Source organism: Ovis aries, chromosome 1, assembly GCF_016772045.2.
Source record: "Ovis aries strain OAR_USU_Benz2616 breed Rambouillet chromosome 1, ARS-UI_Ramb_v3.0, whole genome shotgun sequence".
In the NCBI taxonomy this organism is placed as follows: domain Eukaryota; kingdom Metazoa; phylum Chordata; class Mammalia; order Artiodactyla; family Bovidae; genus Ovis; species Ovis aries.
Genome location: NC_056054.1, coordinates 66,662,832 through 66,670,710, shown reverse-complemented (window position 1 = coordinate 66,670,710; position 7,879 = coordinate 66,662,832). Strand labels below are relative to the sequence as shown.

Below are 7,879 nucleotides of genomic sequence, written 5' to 3'. Positions count from 1 at the left end.
ACACATTTTACTGGTTTTACCAGTTAGTTTAAAGGGAAAAACAGATAACTTTATACCAGGAGTTGGAAAACTTTGGCTTCTAGACCAAATCTGCCCTGCTGCCTATTTTTCTAAAAAATTTTATTGGCACGCTTCCATACTCATTCATTGAATATCGTCTCTGGTTGCTTTCATGCCACAACAGCAGAATTGAATAGTTTCCACAAACATAGCTTGACCCACAAAGTCAAGATATTTCCTTTTGTGTCCTTCACAGAAAAGATTTGCACCTGCTGTTTTAAAAGGTTGAAAGATACTAAATTTGCAATAGAGGTAAAAATTACTTTGAAAAAAAAATGTGTCGAGTGCCGCTGAAAATCACAAAAGAAGAATCATGTAGTTTAAACATATTAAAATGAATTGTCCTCTAATTTGTTTGTAAATTTAATGTGTTCTGTAGTAAAAATATGTTTTTGTAAAGAGAGGTAGACTACTAACTTTCTACATATTTAAATGGGATTGCCTAACATACTTTTAAAAATTATCAGGATATTCCAGAAGAAAAGTAAAGAAGAGGAGCCATGTCTACTCCCTATAAAAGCCTGTTGTAGAGCTGCATTCATCAGATCAGGGCCCTCTGGGTCCTAACCATACAGACAAAGGTACAGAACAGTTTACATAGTCTAGAGATAGAGACAAACACTTCTAGAAGCTATCCTGATGATTTTATTTCATACTAGTGGGAAATAATGAACTGTTGAATAAATCATGTTAAGACAACTTGACAGCCACTTAGAAAAAAAGATTATGTATTATTTATACATATACATATATATATATAATGGCAAAGTAAATTCCAGATTTCCTACATTTAAACATGAAAATTAAAATTATGCAAGTTGGTTAACACAAACAATTTTTGAAAATCTCAGAATGTGGTAGTCATTTCTAAGTAAGACACAAAACCCAGACTATATCAGGTCAGTTCAGTCCATTTTAGTTGCTTAGTCGTGTCCGACTCTTTGTGGCCCCATGAACCACAGCACACCAGGCCTCCCTGTCCATCACCAACTCCCGGAGTTTACTCAAACTCATATCCATTCAGTCGGTAATGCCATCTAACCATCTCATCCTCTGTCATCCCCTTTTCCTCTTGCCTTCAATCTTTCCCAACATCAGGGTCTTTTCAAATGAGTCAGCTCTTCGCATCAGGTGGCCAAAACATTGGAGCTTCAGCCTCAACATCAGTCCTTCCAAGTGCATAAAACTGAAATAAATCCTTTATGTTCAAAAAACCAAAAGACAAAAGGCTCTCTGAAAATGTATCTTCAACTTTTATCATAGGAAAAGCTTAAAGTTTCACATTTAAACAACGTGAAAGAGATTATGTGATTAGTAGTTAACAGAAAATAACTAAAACATAATCAAACTTATTCATAATTAGTAAATAATATAATCATTCACTCCTCAGGTTGACAAAAGTAAAAATATTTGATAACAAGTTATGTGAGAAAGTGTGGAAAGAAAGGCTGTCTCATATAGGAGTATGAATGAGTGAATGAAGTTGCTGAGTCGTGTCCGACTCTTTGTGACCCCATGGACTGTATGTAGCCCACCAGGCTTCTCCATCCATGGAATTTTCTAGGCAAAGAATATTGGAGTGGGTTGCCATTAGTATAAATTTTAAAATTTCTATTGAGAATTGATCTTAATATTTCTTATGTTTAATGTGTGTATGACTTGATACAACATGTTCACTTTTAAGAAAATATATGCACACAATTATACACACACACATAAATGAGAGGAATTATGCTGTTAATAAAAATAAATAATAAAAGTTGTAATATAAACGTAAAGTTAGTACACACATGTAGTAGATGTCTATGTAGCCACTGAAATAATTTGACAGTGGAGTCTATATATACTATTATAGAAAAATCTTCAAGATATATATATATTTTTTTATTTCCAAGATATATTTTAAGGTGAAAAAAATGAGTTGTCAAAACTTGAGTCTAGTGTAGTTTTTGTGGATAAAAAAGAGGAATTCATGAAAACTGGTGACATTGGTTCTTTCTGGGGAAAACTGGGTGGGATCAGGTGGAGGAAGGACACTTAGTTTACATTATATATTCTACGTTTGAAATTTTGTAATAAATAAATTTATATTAAAAATAATAAAAAATAGAATTAAAAATGTGTAAAAACAATATTCATAAATAAAGCAGAAATTATAATAAAATACAATACTAATAATCAATACTAATGGGATGTGAAACTGACCACTGAATGATGAATTGTTCCTTGCTCCAAGAAATGACATCAGCCAGTTCAATGAAGTGTTTAAGGCTAAGAATCAAGGACTGGAAAACACAAAATTTGCATCCTAATCTTTTTGTTTCATTTTGGCCATGTTTCTTTAATTCTTATATTCACTTCTAAAGTAAGGTAAAAATTTTCTGGTGATCCTTTGAAATGGTGCAGTAGCCTTCATTGTTTATCTCTGAAGGGAACTTTAAGGTTTTAGAAGGAAAACTAGCCAAAAAAAAAAAAGAATGTGCACTGTTGAGAGGGATCCTGTCATTCTTAAAACATTCCATGCTGACCTTCCTGCTATGTGTCAGGGCAGGTGGGATGATGTGCCACCTCAGAACTGGACTCCTGGTGGTGTTAACCAGGAGAGATGAGAGACCCTGTCACCTGGAGGTGAGGTGTTCGCTTTTACACATCAGAAGCCAGGTGGATGCAGTGATAGTTGTGTGGCAATGTTGAAGTGACAGTGGAGACTGACCACAGAGAACTCAGAAGAGGATGAATAAAACATGGTCAACTGAAATAGGGAGGAAACAATTAATGGATGGAGTCAAGGATAGCTTATGAGGCTGCTGCTGCTGCTAAGTCGATTCAGTCACGTCCAACTCTGTGCAACCCCGTAGACTGCAGCCCACGAGGCTCTCCTGTCCCTGGGATTCTCCAAGCAAGAACACTGGACCGGGTTGCCATTTCCTTCTCCAATGCATGAAAGTGAAAAGTGAAAGTGAAGTCGCTCAGTCGTCTCCGACTCTTAGTGACCCCATGGACTGCAGCCCACCAGGCTCCTCCATCCATGGGATTTTCCAGGCAAGCGTACTGGAGTGGGCTGCCATTGCCTTCTCCACTTATGAGGAGGCGATTGATTTATAGCCCCAAAGAAGTTTTAGTCTTGATCTGAGCCAGTTTCAGATCAGGAACTCATTCCCTGGAGGATCTGGATCCTCAGGAAGAAGGATCCTGAGACTCCAGGACAAGAAAAATAAAAATGAGTTTTTCTATCTCCCTCTGGGAGACTAATTATTCAAGTAGATATGCAGTCAGGAAATGAGACATTTAAGGACTTGACTCAGGATCCAACTTGGCATTGTGACCCAGATACCAGAAAGATGCACACACTCCCCTGTTAAAGTAGGGGCATATTGGTTTAGGTAATAGCAAGTAATTACTAGAGTCCTTATCCAGGTATAATTAACTGCTGTCTAGTAATTATTTTAAGGTGGTAAATATTTCAGTACTTTTTCAATAAATATTTTCATTAACACCTTAAAGCTCATCTGAGGTCAGAGACCATTTTTCTGTTCATCCTTTCAAGTTATGTGCATAAAATGTGCATCAATTCTTCAGCATGCAGTTTTCTTTATGATCCAACTCTCATGTCTATACTTGACTACTGGAAAAACCATAGCTTTGATATATAAACCTTTGTCAGCAAAGTGGTGTCTTTCCTTTTTGATATTCTAAATTAAGTATATAGATTATGAATTATATTAAAAGTGCTTCCCTAACCAAATTACCCAGGAATCCCAGCTAAGGGAAAAGTGCTTGAAATATACTTGTTTATACAGTTTTGCTTACATTTGTGCTATGGATTTTCTATTTTTCTTGTTGCCAAGAAAACTGAAGCCAACTGAGAGAGAGGTATAGAGAAGAGAAGCTATAAAGGCCTTCCAACATGGGAAGGCCTAAAAGAAGCTGTAGAAATGTCTTTTTAGGATGTGGCCATTGAGTAAACTGACTTCTTCTAATCTTCACCACACACCTGTATTCCTGGTATGACCAGTGGATTTGGTAAGACTCTGATAACTCTAAAAATACCAGGAATTATTTATACTTTCAATTTCAGTGAAACCACACCAATTTACTAGAAGAAATGAGTAACTGAGTCTTTTTTACCTTTGATAAATGAAGGACAAAAAGGTGAAAGGAGTGAGTGAGCAACGGGTGAGAGGCAACTGAGAAGAATTCTTGGACCTGTGGTGTGTGGAGCAGGTACGTCTGTATCTTTTAGTGCAACTTCAGCTTGAACTCCAAGTTGATTTCAGGTTAAGAGTAACGATTGGATAGGGCAGGAAGGCACATTGCCTATTGTCTGGCTTGCAAGAGTCTGTGGTTGGCTTTAGTTCACAGTAAGCTCAGCCTCTCCATTTAGAACAGTACAGGCTGCAAAGTGATCACCAGAAACACTATGTCCTATCTGAGAAAGTCAACTCGGGGCAGCAAGTGGGGTGGAAAAACTTATAGGAACCTACCTGCCTATCTTGCTTGTCAAGCTCTGTAGGTGGCATCAATTCAGTCACTCAGTCGTGTCCGACTCTGTGACCCCATGGACTGCAGCATGCCAGGCTTCCCTGTCCATCACCAACTCCCGGAGCTTGCTCAAATTCATGTCTATAAGTCGGTGATGCCATCTAACTGTCTCATCCTCTGTCATCCCCTTCTCCTCCTGCCTTCAATCTTTCCCAGCATCAGAGACTTTTCCAATGAGTTGGTCCTTTGCATCAGGTGGGCAAAGTATTGGAGCTTCAGCTTCAGCATCAGTGCTTCCAATGAATATTCAGGACAGATTTTCTTTAGGGTTGACTGGTTGGATCTCCTTGCTGTTCATGGGACTCTCAAGAATCTTATCCATAGACTTCACAAAACAAGACAGTCTCCTTTGAGGAGGTTATAAGAAATTATAAGCTAAAGGAATAGTTTCTTTTAAATATTTAGATTAGTCATACTTAAGGAAGCTTCAGAGTGAGAGCTCTGTAAATCTCTATGTGGAGGTAAGCATTGTCCCCAAATCCCTGATCTTTATTTGTAAAAAGTACTATTGTTCAAAACCCTCTTGCTCTCTCTCCCTCTTGCTCATTTGCTCTCACTGGCACTTGTGATCACTCTCTGTCTGTTGGTCTGTTTTTCATAATGGAGTCATTTGTAACATTTATTCAACATGGAGAATCAGTCCTGTCCAGTGATTGTTCTGTAGATCCAATTTTGTAGATCAATCCTAAACAGGATTGAAAAGCTTTGTTAATTTGAAGTTAAAAGTCCTCTGACTCATTCAAACTAAGAAGCCACAAACCTGGATTCTGTAAAGTTGTTTGCAGTTGCTCCTCTCACATCTTCCTACAGATTCCTTTAGTCTTCCCTGGAAAGAATGACTTAAGACAATTAGTTATAATAACTGTTAGAGGCTCATGTTTTACCTTCCTATTCTTTGCTTCCTCAACTGAGGAATCAGACAAAAGGAGATAGTGCAGGAACAGTGTTTGAACTCGGTTGCTTTTTTAAATTGATAGAAAATTTTATTTGTAGACTTTTCTTCTTGGTAGCCTAGCATTTGCAGATTGTGTTGAAATGGACCCAATGAACAAAATTGTTCAGTGCAATTATTTTGAATAAATCTCCACCTAACACAACAAACATATATTGCATGCTATACTAAGAAATAGGATTATAGTATCAATTTTATCCTCAAAATATCCTCCAGGCTGGACCTATAATTTTATTCACAGTACTCCTATACTTCTCTTTAAAAACTTAGGTTTAACTAGGTAAGGATCCCTATGTAAGGACATACAAGTAATAACTGAGGAAACTGATATTTTTGATGGTATTAAATGCATATTCAACATTTGACCTGTAAATATAAGACTGAATATTTGAGACATTTTAGTGTAATATGTTTACCTATTCCAATTATGAGACATGCATAGATATTGTAGAAAATAGAATTAATATAAATGACAAACACAAATATGCCAAGAGACTTATGGTTTAATTGTGTCTTTGGTACTTAGTTTTTAAAAGTAATCTTTGCCTTAAAAAGCAATTATAAGGAGAGACTTCTGTGGAGGTCTAGTGATTAAGACTCTGCACTTCCTCTGCAGGTTCGACCTCTGCTTAGGTAACTAAGTTCCCACATGCTGAGGGGCATGGCCAAAAACTAAATGAAAAAAAAACCAAACATTATGAGGAAATCACATATTTCTTTCAACTCAATTTATATTTTGGTAACATTTTGCCAAATTTGTTTTCTCTCTAAATATGTGAAAATGTCTCTCAGTATACTATAAAATGATATTTGCCTTATTTTTTTCTTATTCTTATCCTCATTTGTGGGAGTTGCAAAAAACCTGACCCTTCTCAGCTAAGGACTATTCAGGACATTCTCCTGTCTTCCCTTTTTGAAAGGGAGGTTGTGAGCTTTCAGTTCAGTTCAGTTCATTTCAGCTCATTTTAGTTGCTCAGTCGTGTCCAGTTATTTGCAATGCCATGAACTGCAGCACGCCAGGCCTCCCTGTCCATCACCAACTCCCAGAGTTTACTCAAACTAATGTCCATTGAGTCAGTGATGCCATCCAGCCATCTCATCCTCTGTCATCCCCTTCTCTTCCTGCCCCCAATCGCTCCCAGCATCAGGGTCTTTTCAAATGAGTCAACTCTTCACATGAGGTGGCCAAAATATTGTGTTTCAGCTTTACTATCAGTCCTTCCAATGAACACCCAGGACTTATCTCCTTTAGAATGGACTGTTGGATCTCCTTGCAGTCCAAGGGACTCTCAAGTGTCTTCTCCAACACCACAATTCAAAACCATCAATTCTTCAGCGCTCAGCTTTCTTCACAGTCCAACTCTGACATCCATACATGAATACTGGAAAACCATAGCCTTAACTAGACAGACCTTAGTCGGCAAAGTAATGTCTGCTTTTCAATATGCTATCTAAATCGGTCATAACTTTCCTTTCAAGGAGTAAGCGTCTTTTAATTTCATGGCTGTGATCACCATCTGCAGTAATTTTGCAGCCCCCTCAAAATAAAGTCTGACACTGTTTCCACCGTTTCCCCATCTATTTCCCATGAAGTGATGGGACCAGATGCCATGATCTTCGTTTTCTGAATGTTGAGCTTTAAGCCAACTTTTTCACTCTCCTCTTTCACTTGCATCATCAGGCTTTTTAGTTCCTCTTCACTTTCTGCCATAAGGGTGGTGACATCTGCATATCTGAGATTATTGATATTTCTCCCAGCAATCTTGATTCCAGCTTGTGCTTCTTCCAGCCCAGTGTTTCTCATGATGTACTCTGCATAGAAGTGAAATAAGCAGGGTGACAATATACAGCCTTGACGTACTCCTTTTCCTATTTGGAACCAGTCTGTTGTTCCATGTCCAGTTCTAACTGTTGCTTCCTGACCTGCATGTAGGTTTCTCAAGCTTTAGATTGGCCTAATTACCACACAGCTACTGCCTTTTTCACTTATCATTCTTCTATATCTGCAGATAGAAAATGAGCACTTGGGAAACAATAAGCAGTAGAGTGCACATTTGGTGTATGATAGTCACTAGAAAGCTACTGCACATTATTGATAAAGGAATTCTAAGACAACCAATGTGTTTGAGGAAGATTATTCTGCCAAGTAATTTGTTGCTCTAGACTGGGTACAATTAACATAAAATTTTCATTTAAAAGTACATTTCAGTAGCACTAACTACATTCACATATTTGTACAACTATCACTACTATCCATCACCAGATATTTGGGCTTCTCTCATAGCTTAGTTGGTAAAGAATCCTCCTGCAATGCAGGAGACCCCG

The 7,879-nt window shown here is 37.6% G+C and overlaps 1 protein-coding gene across 2 annotated transcripts in view; it reads left to right on the top strand.

Moving 5' to 3' along the window:
* The first annotated feature begins 4,223 nt into the window (after positions 1 to 4,223).
* The window catches only part of LOC101103547 (guanylate-binding protein 6-like), a 39,004-nt gene continuing 35,348 nt past the window's right edge, over positions 4,224 to 7,879 (top strand). For both annotated transcript variants that reach the window (XM_060400674.1, XM_027964734.3), the window contains exon 1: positions 4,224 to 4,284. The gene's annotated coding sequence lies outside the window, so the exon portion shown is untranslated. The remainder of the gene's footprint in view (positions 4,285 to 7,879) is intronic.